The sequence below is a fragment of the Trachypithecus francoisi genome, unplaced genomic scaffold (genome assembly GCF_009764315.1).
Source record: "Trachypithecus francoisi isolate TF-2019V2 unplaced genomic scaffold, Tfra_2.0 Lachesis_group5, whole genome shotgun sequence".
NCBI lineage: Eukaryota > Metazoa > Chordata > Mammalia > Primates > Cercopithecidae > Trachypithecus > Trachypithecus francoisi.
Genome location: NW_022681470.1, coordinates 25,367,646 through 25,383,935, shown reverse-complemented (window position 1 = coordinate 25,383,935; position 16,290 = coordinate 25,367,646).

Here is a 16,290-nt window from a genome sequence, read left to right as displayed (position 1 = left end):
GGTTCCAGAGAAGGTGTCTGTATGGCCAGCTGGCTGCAAATAATACTCATGGTCAGCAAGTATTTGTGTATTGGGGCGTCAAATTAGCTTATAGATTTAGGAGAAAAACATTTCTCTAAGCCCTCAAGTCCTGTGGTTCTTGTAACTTTGCCCCTAGAGAATATCTGTAAGAGCCAAAGCAGGCTGAGAGCCCACTGCTCTGATGATGAATAATTGCCCTGCATATTTACACATATAAAGAAAAAATCATATATCCTTGAATTTTTCCTTCTTATAGCAGTGGTCGCAAGAACTCCTTGACCAGTGTTTCCCAAAATCTGTTCCTTGATATGTCCCTAGCAAGAGCCATGAGGATGAAGATTTATTGGCTGGAATCTCCAGTGTCCAGATCCGGCACAAAGTAAGTGCTCAAAAACGCCTATTGTATGAATAAAGAAATGAATGAATGTTGCACATATAAATACATCTACCAACATTTCTTTGGTAAAGTTTGGAAAAAGCTTGGTTGAGCAAAATTCTTTTGCTGAAGGACTGCTTTGAACCTTTACATTATGATACAATATAGGGCATTTCTCAAATGCTTTTGTGCATGAGATCATGTTTCTCTATATAGCTTCTGAATGTATACATTTGGAGAAAAATTCCCTAAATAATTGCTGGTAGTGCAGCGCTAGGGCCTATTCCTCCATCTCCAGTTTACCTGCCCTCTCCCTTCATGCAGTGCTCACTTGTGTCTGCCAGGCTTTGTGATGTCCCATTCTTCATATGCAAACAAAACACAACACGCACTGTAAGAATGAGGGAGTTTAAATTAACTGCCTATTTAACTGAACCACATCTCTTGATTTTCCTCCAAATATCTATGTAAAAATGCAGCCCACACAAGAGTACATGTAATGTTGAAAAAGGGATATGGTGTTTACATTATTAGCATTTGTAATAGGTATTTGTGGGTATTGAAAATCTTATAAGGCTGTTGTGAGAACTAAATCAGATTATATATGTTCTAGTACATTATATGCCCTCAAAAACCGGGTGTTAAAGCCAAGTAGATCTACAGGGCATAATGTTGGAAGTTATGAATGGCATGAAAGAGAAGAGTTCTAAAAACATGCTGAATTATGGAAAATTATATATCAGTGTTTGAAAAGGCTAGATTCAGCTGATATGACAAACTATGCCTAGATAAAGGTCAATGGAACATCATTACATCATTATTTGGTCAAATGTCAATGAGATAGAACACTCAACTTGTCTTTGTCAAAAGTTAAAGATGGACCACTTGATTTATCTTAAATGTTGGTTAGGAAGGCCGAACTAAAGATAGTGGTGATGACAACTTTCTGTTTAAAAACTTTTTTTATCATAAATAGTTGTGCCTTTGACTTTTCTTTAGTCACTTACATTAGTCAAAGGATCTAGGTGTTAGAGACAAATGTGACACTTCCTTCAAGGCCTACTAAACTTGTCTCGTTTACTCAACAAATATTTAATTTATTCTATAAATATTTATTTTGAGCATTTACTAGACAAGACAATATGCTAGTTGTTCTGGGGATACAAAGATGAGTCAGACATGAGTTATTAAAGCCCTCAAGGGTCTTATAAACTAAGAGAATAGCAAAAATAGGCGTAGGTTGACAAGATTAAAAAGAAATGTACATGTGCCATAACTAATGCGCTGATAAAAAGTTATACAAACTCCTAGTGGAACACATTTTATTGTATTATAACTCTTAATTTACAATTCTCTCTCCGTTTGAAGAATGGATTTTATCTTTTATATATCTGCAGAGACAGACATCATAGGCTTTCAACAAATGTATAATAAAAGAGTCAGCGGTTGAACAAACGAAACTAAAGACTCTGCGATTTAGTTTTCAAAATAGTGCTGCTATAGAATCATCTTTCATTTGCATATATTTTTAGGAAACAATTATTTTCTTGAAGCAAGGGACCATGTCATGTCTCATTGTAAATTCTATATAGAACCTGGTTGGCACAGTTAATGCAAAATAAATATTTTCTGAATAAAATGACTTATTCAGAAAAGACACTTTAACAAGGCATAACAGATAAACAACTCCAATGCTTTTCTTTAAACTCATAGACTTATATGCAAAAAAAAATGCATTTCGTGTATGTAAATTTACCTCAATAAACTTAAAAAATAGCTAATACTGTATTGCATACTTGAAATTTGCTAAGAGGTGCATTGTAAATTCTCAAGGAAGGAAGGAAGGAAGGAAGAAAGGAAGGAAAGAAAGGAGGAAGGAAGGAAGGGAGGGAAAGAAAAGGAAAGAAAGAAGAAGAAAGAAAGAGAGAGAAAGAGAGAAAGAAAGAAAGAAAGAAAGAAAGAAAGAAAGAAAGAAAGAAAGAAAGAAAGAAAGAAAGAAAAGAAAAGAAAGAAAAGAAAAGAAAAGAAAAGAAACAAAACTAGCTGGGTGCAGTGGCTCACGCCTGTAATCTCAGCACTTTGGGAGGCCGAGGCCGGAGGATCACCTGAGGTCAGGAGTTCGAGACCAGCCTGACCAACATGGAGAAACCCCATCTCTATTGAAAATACAAAAAGTAGCTGGGCGTGGTGGCACATGCCTGTAATCCCAGCTACTCAGGAGGCTGAGGGAGGACAATCACTTGAACCCAGGAGGCAGAGGTTGCGGTGAGCTGAGATCATGCCATTGCACTCCAGCATGGGCAACAAGAGTGAAGCGTCGTCTCAAAAAAAAAAAAAACAAACAAAAGAGAGAAACTATGTGTGTGATGGATATGTTAATTAGCTTAGCTTGAATGTGGTGATTGCTTCACAATGTATACATTTATCAAAACATCAAGTTATATATCTTAAATATATACAATTTTATGTTAAGTATGCCTCAAGGAAGCTGGGGCAAAAAGAAAGTTCATTATGCCACAAAGCAAGAACTCTCGAGATAGGGTGACTGCAGAGTCAGCTGATTTAACAGTATTAGGATCCAGTTCCTTTCTCTCTCACTCTCTGTTCTGCCATTTTGGATGGGTCATTTTGCCCTCAGACTAGTTTATCTCCTGGTTTCAATACTCTACAGTAATTCCAGATGTGACATCATCCAGACATGAAAATTTTTAGAGGAAGAAGAAACCATTTTCTGTCTGTATCTTTGTTAAAGCAAGTTAACTTTTCCTAGCAGCCCCCAACAGACTTTTCTTCATGGTTCAGTGGCCAGAATTATCATTTTCCCTGAACCAAAGACACCTAAAGTGAGTAGGCTTGGAGCATCAGTGTCAACTCCCTCAACCTCCAGCCTTCCCTAGACACATGGCTCTCCAGAGGTGGTTGTTTATACTAACAAAACCAAGTCTGTCAGGACGTAAGAGTGGAAGAAAAGAATGTTAAAGAGACACCCAACAGTAATGCTACATGGAATGGATTTTCTAAATACTAAAAAATTAAATGTGCATTTATGATAAGGATAGAACCTCAGGAGCCAGGACAAGTTCTCAAGAGAACTTGGATCCAAGTAAAGTAATTTTTGACACTTCCTCATCACCTCCCTCACAGATGACCCTCTCCTCCTTCACAAATAACAATCCCCCTCCCAATGTTTCACCTTCAAGCTAACGTCTGGTTACCCGGGATTCCCAAGACGTCTCATTTAGACCTCTAATCCTGCAGCCAGACCTCGCTTACATCTTCCAGTCATTACTTCTCCTCCTATCCAAAATTACCTAGCATCCCACTTATTTTTTTAGAACACTATTCTCAGCACTCCAATAGCTTACCTTTTTTTGCTTTTCTCATTTTCTTTTAAATTGTTTGCAGGAAACCTGGTCATACTATGTGACCAAAGACGTGCATTTTGACAAATTCCTATAGAGTAAAACTAGCCTCAATTCAGAAATAGACTTTATCTCTGAGAATGGGTGTCTATGATCCTGAGACAGGTTGAAGGGGAAATATGAGGGAAGGGAAATTTTCCTAGAGGCCCTCACACAATCACCTCTTCCATTATGGTCTTTCTCTTTCCTGTGCTGTGAATAGTCTGTTCCTCTTGTATCAAGGGCAGATGACGTATTTAGAACATTTCTGGCTGCTGGATAGCTACCGAGGGAGGATGAAGAAAGAGTAGTTGTGAGACGCAAAAGATCTCATTGCCTTAAATGTTACAGCTAAAGCTGTTGAATGGCTTAGCTCCCCCTACAGGATGCCAGGTAACATAGCAGCACACACTTGGAAGGTACCATTTTGTTAATCTCCTGGCCCTTCAGTTTCATCCTGTCTTGCTCTATCATAGGAGAACGCACAGTCATGACCACCATCTTCAGCCTTTCTACACCAGAAACTTCTTCCTAGCCTACCTAAACTTCTGCAGATAGACTCAAATATCAGGAAATAAAATGTTTTTCAAAATTAAGGAGATGAACTTCAAACATCCGGTAGTGGGAAGTTGAACTGAGAAACTGCTAACGTCTTCTTCCAATTCTAAAGTACTGTCAAAGTCAAATAAAGTATAGGGATGAATCTCTGAGATTAAGCCATTTTGTGGGGAGGAAACAATGGTAATTCAGGTCATACATGCAGACTGTCTTTAGTATGTCCCAATAACAAAGAGGTTAGGGGTTTTATTTTTTAGTAAAGGAAAAGTTACATATTGTCCTTTGAAAAAGCTCACGGGCACTAGTAAGGTCTGGGAGAGTTGGCAGGATTTGGTTGGTGACTGAAGGCAGTAGGTAAAACACAAGGGGTTGTTTCCGCAGCCCTTAGACAAATCAGGTTACAGCAGGAAATTTCAGCAACTAGGCTTGCAGAGAATTACATTCTTAGAGCAATGTCAGGTGCTTGGAATGCTTTCTCCCCCTGGCTTCTCCACCCTGTTTTAGGAGGGTATAACAAGAATGCCCCAATTCATATGATTAGGGCATTTCACAATCATTGTCCTTCTTGCCACATGACAAGCTATTCACATAGTAAGCTCTGGCCTCAGCCCGTGTGTGACCTATAAATAGCACCTGTGTCACTAGAGGGAAAAACTGCTGAATCAGGGACATGGGTTAGAAGGAGTGTATATCACCTTTTGTCTGAAATACTCCTAATTGTTGATTTTTAAAGAAAAAATCTCAACAAGGGTGTGTGTGTTTGTGTTTGCGTGTGTGTGTGTGTATCTGTGCATGTCACACACATGAGCTTAACAGAAAGAAATCAAGAGCAGGAGTGAATGAGCAAGACAGAAGAGAATGCTCTGTTTTATGTTGTACTATATTGCACTTAGAGAAGACACAAGCAAAACAGAGCTGAATTTCTTATTCCAGAAACCTCTATCATCACAATCAGACAAACTCTTCATAATTGGGCACCCCACAGAATTACACCATAGTGCCATCTAGCTCTCACTACCAAAGCTTGACATCCTATTCCCAGCTAGGTTGAGAGGGTTTAGGGTTAGTCACTGACCAGCAAAACTAAACTGATTGCCATTATTTGATAATGAAAATAAGCAAAATCCCCCAAAGAGGTTTATGTTTGGTAATAATTTATATTCAACTTATGTTATCAACATTCCAAACCTGTTTCTCAATATAAATATTAACACTTAGATCTTTCTTGTTGAATATAGATTAAATGTTGCTCTCGGTTTTTATTAATCAAATTTCCACAAAGTTTGCACTGATTACGTCCTATCTTCTTTGGAAAGCTGTCAGCTGACAATGCTACCGGCTATAGATCTGATGTCAACAAATCACTGGTCTTGCAAATTTCCAGAGCATTTGCCAAAATCTCTAAAAAGAACAAATGGGAAAATTTCATTTTAATTCACTTACACTGAATAGCAGAGTTGTTCATGTAGTACTTGTAGGGAGAAGGAGTGCTGGTGTCATGAAAAATAAAATAATAAACAGGTGTCACGCCTGCAGAAGATCAATGATTCTTACTGTAGGCATGATCTAGAAGAAAGTCTAAGAACTGTATTTTGTGGTGCTTGTAAGTTATACATTCTTTACTAAAGTATTCAATTATGGGGAGTCGTGCCTGCTTCCCACTGCTGGTGCTGGCTGGGATGGAAATACTAAATGCCAAGAAGGAAAGTACATAATCATTTTACTCTTTCTTCTGTGATAAATAGTATCATGGTGGAAAGAACTTGGCCTTTGGCCTTAGAGACTTGCATTCAAACATTGAAACAAAGCACTTTCTAAGTATTTGGGATAACTTACCTCCTTGAGCCTATCAGCATTATGGCAAAAAATAGTGGAGATAATATCTGTAAAATATCTAATATTGTATCTTTTTTATAAATAGTCTTTACTTTGTGTAAATACTATTAAAACATCAAAGAGGAATATAATCGTGTGCTGTCGTCTTTACAGATGTCATTAGACCGTACATATTTGGATCCCTGGTAATCTGGGTATGACGTGAGTCAGTGATTTATGAGGGGCAAAAGTTTTCCTATCACATTACCTATTCTCTGCATCATCTGGCTTACAAAAATAGGAGCAGTGCATCTTTGAGCAGAAATAGATATCTGAAATAGCTGTTAAACTGTTTGAGAGTCAGTACGAGGTAAATTAACCCAAAATAGAGCTATAGCAGAAAAGAGCCAAAAAGTGTGACTGTATTTAGCTATGGCGATGATGCTCATGTGTGGGATTTCTTCTGGCTCCAGGGGAGGGAATTTGGTAGGGAAATAAGCAACATCTCTACTGTATCAAGAAGACTGAGTTTCCCCACACAGCCTTTCCATTTACCAGCTGTATGGATAAAAACAAATCTACATTTTCAGAGGCTAATTCCCTTATCTGCAAAATGGGAATCATATCTTTACTACCTCACAAAGATTGTTGTAAAACCAAAAGAGATAAAGTATCTGAAAGTCTTTTGCAAATCATAAAGCGATAGGCAAATATCCTCCATCTGTTCACTTCTTTCCATCTCTACTGATATCACAGTGATACAAGGCCCCAGTAACTCTCATCCCAGCCGTCTAACAGTGTCAGTCCTCCTTACCTAACCCCCTCTTTACACTTGGCCCTCACTAGGAATTATTCTCCAAATGACAGCCAAGATGACCATTTTAAAACATAAATCAAGAGATAGTCAAACACCATGTACCTCTTTCTAAAGGTATTCAATGACTTTATAAAACATTCTTGACAAATGAATTAAACCTGAACATGATCAGCCCTGTCCACTTCTCCATTACAACTGGTTCCTCACTCCTTCACTGACTGGGTTCCAGCCTCCTTGGCCTAACCCAAGGTCACTGAGATTTTTTTCTAGTTTTTCTTCTAAAAGTTTTAGTTTTCATTCTTATGTTTATGTTTATGATGATCCATATCAAGTTAATTTTTATACATGGTATGAGGTAAGATTTGAGGTCTTTTCTGCACATGGATATAAATTGTTTTCACACCATTTGTTATAAAAATTATCCTTTCTCCATTGAATTGCTTTGGCACTTTTATCAAGAATCAATTGATGAGCAATCATCAACTTTTGTTTATAACATTATTATTGCTCAGAATTTAATTTCCTTTATGTCTGATGTTTAAAATAAACACATTTTGGTCTTAGATTTTTCTAATATTAAAAAAAAGAAATGTTTCAATGCCATCATTTTTATATACTTACACTACAACACTCATATTTACTTATATCCTCTTCTACACAAAGGCTATTATAAAAGTACAAATCCTTCCAAGCATTGTATGAAAAGAGAAAAAGTTTAGTGACACTATTGCTGTCATAGAACTAATCACAGAACCACAGATGAAAGTACATTGGTCAACTTAGGAAGCAATGGCTGTGCGCATTGTAAATAACCTAAAAAAGATACAAAAAATCACTTGGCCATGTATATGTAGGTCTGTACCTGGACTCTCTATGTTCATTTGATCTACATCTTTCATACGTGTGTATATACACATTATATACATATTACCATGGGACCTGACTCCATAAATGATCTTGAAATCTCATAATGTTAAGATAATGATGATGTTAAGATCTGATAATGTTAAGATTCTATCCCATTGGCTGATTTTAATGATCTGCACAGCACTTAACAATGTTTTCATTCTTTATTATCTATCTTATCTAAGTAGAATATAAGCTTCATGAGGGCAGAGAAATTATCTATTGTCTCTTTTTTCCCAATGTATCTCTAGCTCCTTGAATAATGCCCTTTACATAATATATTTTCAATAAATATTGTTAAATAAATGAATTTATTAGTCTAAGGTGTTATTTTTGTCATGATAGTATTTATTGTGCATTAAATCTCTCCTTTGCCATTGAGGAATCCTGATTGATCTGTCTTCTACAGTTCCTTCTTACATTAGAGAACTTTTCAATGCCACCACCATTCCCTCTGTACCTAGAAAGATTGAGAACAGCCAAAAGGTAATGGAAGAAGCATTGGCCTGAAATTTAAAAGGTCAAAGTGTGCAATTCTGTTCTGCCACTAACTAGGAGTGTGACCTTGGAAAAGTCATTTAACATCTCCAAATCTCTCTTTTTTTATCTGTAATTTGTGGGTGACAATTATATACATCATAATATAGATTATTTCAATGAGATAATAGATGTGTATGGTACATTTCCTGTCACGTAATAAGGGACCAATAAATGTTATTGTTATCGTGTCATTATTTAGATGGTTAAAACTTATAGAAGCTTCTTTGGTGTTGTTTTGGGGTAGAATGAAAGCTGGGAAAAATAAACAAAAGTAAAGAAATAATGAAAACTTTTCTAGAGGTAGGAATTAGAAAATTAGTAATAACTCTTAGTCTTGGCTCCCCCTGGTATAATTTTGTATCACTTTCTACTCTGAAATAAAACTACTTAGCTGACCCTTCCCTTGATACAACCATCTCTCTTCACCAACAAGCCTCCTTTCCAGAAACTAAGCCCTTGATCTTCACCAGCAAATGTTTTTCATTCCCCAATGTCTTCTGCATCCTACCCAACCTGCCTCCCACACCATTACCATGGGACCTGGCTCCATAAATGTCAAAGAGAAATATCAAGCCAACAGTTCATTGAAGTATGTCAGCCATAGTTCTTTACAATCAGGCTATGTGAAGTTAGTGGCTTTCCTCATTAATGCCATTGTTTTCTAGGAATAAAAGAAAACTGGGAAAGGGAGAAACAAAGACTAGGGGAGTTGAGTGAGGGTACAGCCTGCTCTATATGTGGGTGTGTCTTTTTGTGTGTGCATTTGAGTATGTGTGAGAGAAAGAGGAAGATAATAAAAATAGTAAGGGAAGACACTTACATCTTCAGTGCCCTATAACTAGAGTGGACACTTGGATCATCTCTTTCTTGAGGGCTAGCTACATCAGGGACTCAACTCTTTCTATGTCTGCTTACAGTAGGGTTGGAACTCAAAGCAGCAGGATGGGATAGACGTGATGACTAGCTAAACCTGTCTATTCATTGGCTATCTATTCGTTGGCCTCAGCTAGGGACCAGGCATCCACAGTACAGAGTAAGTGGGCCAGCTGAAAGATGTTAAATTACATGGGAACCAGAACCATCTCACCCAGGTTCAAAGACCTATATTGACCCCCACTAATTGAAAGATCTAAATGGCAAATGGGAGTCTTTCCACACTATAGAAAAACTCTGGAACTGTTAGAAGGAATTATAACTCTCACTACTAAGCACTGAGTAGGGTGAGCTCAGGAGAGGCGAGTGGACTTACCTGAACTCCAGAGGAAAACAGGTAATGTTTGAGAAGAGGTGTGTCCTGGTCCTTGGAATGCAAGTAGCCACTACAATCTCTGCCTGTGCTCAGCCTTCCAGGAAGAACAGTTTGTGCTGCAGGGCAGGGGGCATGGTACACCCCACACCAGCACACAGAGGATGGCAGGATGCCACTAAGGATCACATTTTAAAATCTAGACAGACTAGGCAAGTGGTTTTTTTCCTGACAGGGAAAGAATGTTTATTTCTAAGCTGACTCTGCTTCGTTTACTTGCACTTGTCCAACACATTCTCAGCATCCCAAGGAAACACGAAAGGGGTACCCAAGAAAAAAGACAGCACAGAAACTTAAAAAAAAAAAACAAAGGAAGTGTCCCCTCAGACCACCTTCAGAGATAACTGAAAAGTAGCGTCCTTAGAGGACAGATGCTAGGAGAGCACACAATGATTCAGAAATAATACTTGCGAAAATTGTCAACAAGAAGCCCCAGAAGAGCACCCCCAAGTTGTAGCACTCTAGTTTGCAAAGCAATTTTAACCAACAGAGCTCAAAGCACGTAGAAAGCTTTCCCTGACTCCTTCCTAGCTCCTACAAAGTAGACGAAAGCAATTATCCTCAATGCACCAAAAGGAAATGCAAAGAAAGCAAGACAAAAGGAAGGATGCTTAGAATCCTTGAGACTTCTCTCCCAAAGTAGAGCCCTACCGACTCCATCCTGCAGGCGCTTGTCCTCTCCCTGCGTAAACACACATGGAGACAAAAGTTTGCTACTTCAGGAAGCCTGCTGGATTCTTGGCAATTCTCCTGATAGGATGGTTTCTCGTACTGTGCCAATATCTGTCCCCTGCAACTTCCACAGTCCTGTTCTTTGGAGCAATATAAAATAACTGGACTCCTGCTCTTCTTCATCACAATCCTTCAGATGTGTGGATGTGACTATTAGGCCTGCCGCAATGTGTCGTCATGAAGTCTCTTTATCTTTTTCTTCTAATTAATCTTATGTGACCAGTCTTTTAACTTTCAACGCCTCAATCACCTCCCTTATCCTGGGGCAACTCAACATGGGGGCATCAGTCTGAGGTAGAAAGGGCCTTCCTGCATCTGACAAGCAACACATCTGAACCTCCTTCTGCGAGATGAGGAGAAAGGAAGGCACCTCGGTCAAACAGTGTAAGAAAAGCCACCTCTACGTACTTAGAAAATAGAAAATGAAATGGTTGTGCCACCTTTTCTGTGGCACTGTACAGAGCTAACCCAGACAGAAGTTGCCTTAGATTATTATAGACAGATAATTGGAATAAAATTTAATACTCACCTTTCAAATTTAGAAGTAGATTTCTCTTGTCCCTCTTGCACTTTGTTGTTGAGGGGGATAAAAACATCCACCCACCCATTCCCTGCACACACACACTATCCTAATGCTTTGAAGAGCAGGCAATGGACATGCTCCATCTCTGAGGGCACCCACAACTGGACCCAGAAAACAATCAGAAAAATGAGTCAGTTCCCCTGGAAGATACCTGACACCCAGAGGGAACAATTGATCTGAAAGCTTTTCAGAGCTTCCAACAAAAGCAAGTGGGGCTTCCCCAAGAGAGAATAGGTTCCCACCTTGGCCCGGTTTTCTGAGTCCAACTAAGAAGAAAGTATACTTAATTTAGCTAAGAAGCTATTACAGTTAAATGACCTTTCTTAAAGTTGCTTCATGGAAGAAGTCTTCAAAACCCATAAAACAGGCAATTCTACATAATCAAGAAAACGTTCATGTCTCCACCCACATTTATCATAATTTTTAATCTACTTCTCCAACACTCACTTTGACCATCTCTGTTGTTTTTCTGTAAATCGGTTTAGAGGGGGTATGAATCTGTTTTCAGCAAATACTTATTCCTCTACTTCCCTCCTTCCCATGCACTTACCCCTCTTCAGTGCTTCTGTTCAGGTTTCTTTGGGGCAACTGAGCGTTAGGTCTTGTGCTTTTCGTCATGGTGTCCCCTTCTACGTTTTGTCACACTGTCTTCTATATTTGACCCATGACCTGTTATTTTATGTGGATTAGGGATAAAGGACACAAATCAAAGAATGGCAATGTAGTTACACCAACAACCACCAAGAACAGGACTAGTAACAGACAGACTACTAATTAAGAAAAACTTCTTTAGCAAAGGTGTCTAAGTTAGTTGCTTAGAACTCTAAGTACATTTTCCCATGGTCACCATGTTGTGTACATCATGAGAGGGAATTGAAACAATTTAATTAGTGGCCTATTTTGAGTAACATAGGCCTCGTGAACTGGTCTGAATAACTACCTAGTCGTCATTTATAATAATAGGTCATGGGAAGATACCCTCCTTCTCTTGTTCATCACTACCGTTTCTCCTGGTTCCTCCAAGAGCAGGCATAGATGGGTTTTAATTGTTTTTGAGGAACAAAGGAATAAATGAATAAAGGCACTTATTTATTCATCAAATATATATAAAACACCTCCCATAGTTAGGTGCCTTGTTAGGTGCTAAGGAACTAGATATAGTCCTTATCCTTAAGGAGCTCACAGTTGAGTGGGGGAAAGAGACAAGTAAACAAATAATTACAGCATCATGTAATTAAATGCTGGTGAAAAGCATAAACATGAATGAGATTCCAAATGAGAGTGAGTGGAGTGAGATAAATACAGAAGAAAAGACCCTGTGGAATATAACATTAAAGGGGCCAATGGGGGAAGAGGAGTCTGCCAAGGAAAATGGAAAGAAGGTGCAAGAGAAAACATAAGGAAGAATGGTGTCACAGAAGCCAAATAAGGAGAGCACTCCAAGAAGGGAGTGGTAATACCACCTCATCTACTTTGTCATCTAGTAGTGACTAAGTGACTACTTAGTCACTTCTTTTTGTAATGAATATTGCCAGCCCAGATCTCCCCCTTGAATTCAGAGACTCCACCTGCCCCTCCTACATCTCCACATGGCCATCTGATAGGCTTCAGCTAGAATGACAATCAACAGGTAGAAAAAAACATTTGGACAAGTAAAGGGAATAGATGTTTAAACCACTACTCATAACAGCTATAACAAAAACCTGAGGCAAGCAGGATGTTAGAAAGACTTCTTGGGGAAGGTGAGATACATTTGCTCAGGGAAGTTATAAACGATGAAAGGAGAGGAGAGGCTGCAACTTGGGAAAGAACAGTGATAGGATTGAACCCTTGAATGTGTCTGTCCATTAACCAAGATTTAACCAGTCAAATGATACATAAATTATATACTTATACTCAGTTGAAAGATCATTTCACCGGGCATGAAGACGTCAGCTATCAGAACAAGCTACTTAGGACAATTAAGGACCATATTATTCCTCCTCAAACCACCTATTTTTATCTGTGAGGATAAAATCTAAAGAAGCTTAAAGAATTCCCCACTTCCCATGCACTGTCGCATGGGATAACCTGGAAACCAACAAAAACACCACTTGACCAGATGGTTCTTCCTACAGTGGGTCAGAGTCTACATTCTTTAATAGAGAAAATTAAGGTACAGCAGGTGCGGCTGACATTTCAAGCAGTAAGCATCCCACTTCTTTGAAAAGGCACCTAATAGGTAAGGAATTAAAAGAGGAATGAATCTCAACAGAACTTCCTCTCAGCAGATGTTCAGCAAATCCTTTCCAATATGAGGGGCTCCAATGTTAACTTCTTTATTTGCTTTGGTTAAAAAAAGAACAATTGCTTCTCAGGGATTCATATTAAAACATTTTATGTGATGCCAGATAAATGGAACACTCTGTCATAGAGGAAATTTTATTTTGGACCAATGGTTTGCAGATTTAGTCTGTTTTCTTCTGAAAGAAAAGATCTATAAAATTTATCCACCCGAATCCCTGCTCCTGGCTCTGTGGAGTGATAAACCTCTGGGGTTGCCTGGAAACTTGGCTAAAATTGCTTGATTTCCTCTGGAACATCTCGGAAATGTGTGGAGCATTCAATCTCTCCTTCCTGGGTGTAATTCAGGAAGCTATGGATGACTCCTGATTTGTTTGTCAAAGAGTTAGATTTTCCATGATGTTCAGACAGGTCCTGGCTATTGACACTAGATTGGCATTACTCCCAAAGGTCAGATTCTCTATCTGCCACTGCATGGCATTTCTCCATGGGGGTCATATGCACTCAAATGCACTTTTCCACCAATCATTGAGTCTGCTTAGCGCACATCATGAACTTATCTAATGCTTTTGCCAGAATGTTCAACTTTTCACCCCACATGATATATAAAACACTGAGGTGTGGTATAAACCATAAAGAATGAGAATTCACTAGATAGGATTGCTAAGAACATTGGAAAATGAAGTAAAAGTTGAGGGATCCTTATTTGAGAGCCTACACAAAGTAAGGCATTGTAGAAGACACAAAACATGAAGACTTAAATTGCTTCCAGAGAAAAGACATTAAAGGTTCATTCAAAAATGTAACAGCATAGGCAGAATTTGATGTGCTGAAAACTAACATCACTTCCTCAGCACATGCCACAGCTCCCCGTGCTGTGTACCCCAATCTCTTCTTCAGCCCCAGAGACTGAGAACCAAGTCTTCTGCAGTCCCCCAGCTCAGACTAACAAAGAGGCACTGAGAGTTGTGGCTAACTGAATTTAACCTACTGTGTGCCAGGCAATGTGCTAAGAATTAAGGTAGAAGATACACACGTGGTTTCCGCACTCAAGGAATTTGTTTGTAGTCTGATGAAGTAAATCTTATTATTCTGCTTAGTGAAAATAAACCAAGACTCATCCAAATTACAAGGTTTCTCTTGCATAATCCAAAAATCATTTGCTTAAATATATCCTGAGATACTTTATTGAATGCATATCTTCCCAAGCCCCATTTCAAACTTCTGATTCAGAATATCTGACAGACAGGACTGAAAACCTATAATTTAACAAACTCTCTGAATGACTCTTATACCTATTAAGCATTGAGAACCACTAATACATCAGATCATGAGAGTAATCACCATACAGAAGTCCCATGCTGCCCCTTTTTTGACTGAAGAGTGGAAGGCAACTTAGAGTGTTTCACCACCAGTGCCTGAGTCAGTCAGAGACATTATGCTAATGAGCCCACAGCAGAAAATAAAGAAGTTAGAAAAAGGGACACACAGCATTCAAGCCCTCCAAAAGGCATTGAGGAAGTCAAGAGGTCTCACTACCACACCAGGCAAGAAGTGACTCTCAACACACAGCACATTCCTAAATGGCACTGGGGAGAAGGGAAGCTTTGCAGCTCAGAGGACCCTTTGCAGGTCCTTCTGCATATATTGCTGAGGCCATTATCCTTTTCCTCTGATGTTGCTGATCTCAGATCAAGAACACACAGGTGAAAGAACACGTGCCTTGGCACCTGTGCCCAGTGCCTGGAGAACTTGCTACATCTGCCTCTCTGTTACCCTTTCTCTTTCCCTATAGCACCCCCCAGAGCAGGTCCAAACAAAATGGTAGCACACATACACATGCACACCAATGTTTTCACCCTCTGAAATAGTCATTTTATCTCCATATCAATTTTCACATCTCTCCTGCCTTGCACCCAACTTCTCTTCTCTTGACTGGCATCCACGAAGACTTTGGGATCAGAAGACCCAGATTTGAGTTTGCTCTCCTATTTGATAACTGAGTGACCTGGAGTCTTCCCCTCTCCCGACTCCATTGACTCTCCATTTCCTTGTGTCCAAAGTGGGAGTGATAATAATCCTTGTAAGATTATTGTGAGGATCAGACAGTGCACAGGATGTGAGAATAGTGCTTTGTAAACCTACAAAGTGCAACAGCTATTACACTGGAGAAGAAACTGTTATGCTATGAAGGACACTAACTACATGATGGTGACACCGGTCACAGAGACTGGCCAAGGCTGGACACAGGCCTCAGGAGCCGCTGCTGTGGAATGACCATGAAAGTCTCCATCACAAGTGACAGTGAATAAGGATCCACCAGTGGCTCTCATGGGCAATCTGGAATACATTCAAAGAGGTCAGCACTTAAAAATGGGGAAAAGAAAACAAAATACTTGGAGGGAGAAAACAGCAAAGCAAAAGGCTGAGCAGGCAGAATCTATTAAAGAGAAAGAAGGTGGCAGAAGAGGAACGACAGACAATGTCAAAGGCACCAACACAGGGAAGCACGAGAGGGGAAATCAACAGACGCCTGCTGATGGAGGGACTAGAAAACCAGGATATTCAACCTACACTAACCTAGATGGTGCAGTTCCTAAACAACCGTCTTTCCTTTCCTTCATGACACTATGCAATGAAACGTCTATTCTCCTCAATTTATTGTATATATGTAAAACAAACCTTGTCACTTGAGGAGATGCCAATGGACCTCTGCCTTCCAGCCTGAAAAAGTCTAACACTCCAAAGGTGAATTTTGTTCTTCAAGGTCACGGTCTTCTTTTGTTGGGCCCAGAGCCCTTGGACCATTTACTAATAGTAACTTTCTAAAAAAACAAAACAAAACAAACAAGCAAAAACCCTGGAATTTAAAAAAACCAATATGCTTAAATTGACTAAATATTTAAATATGCTCACAGCTAGATTTGAAAAGTGATATTCATGCCATGGAGA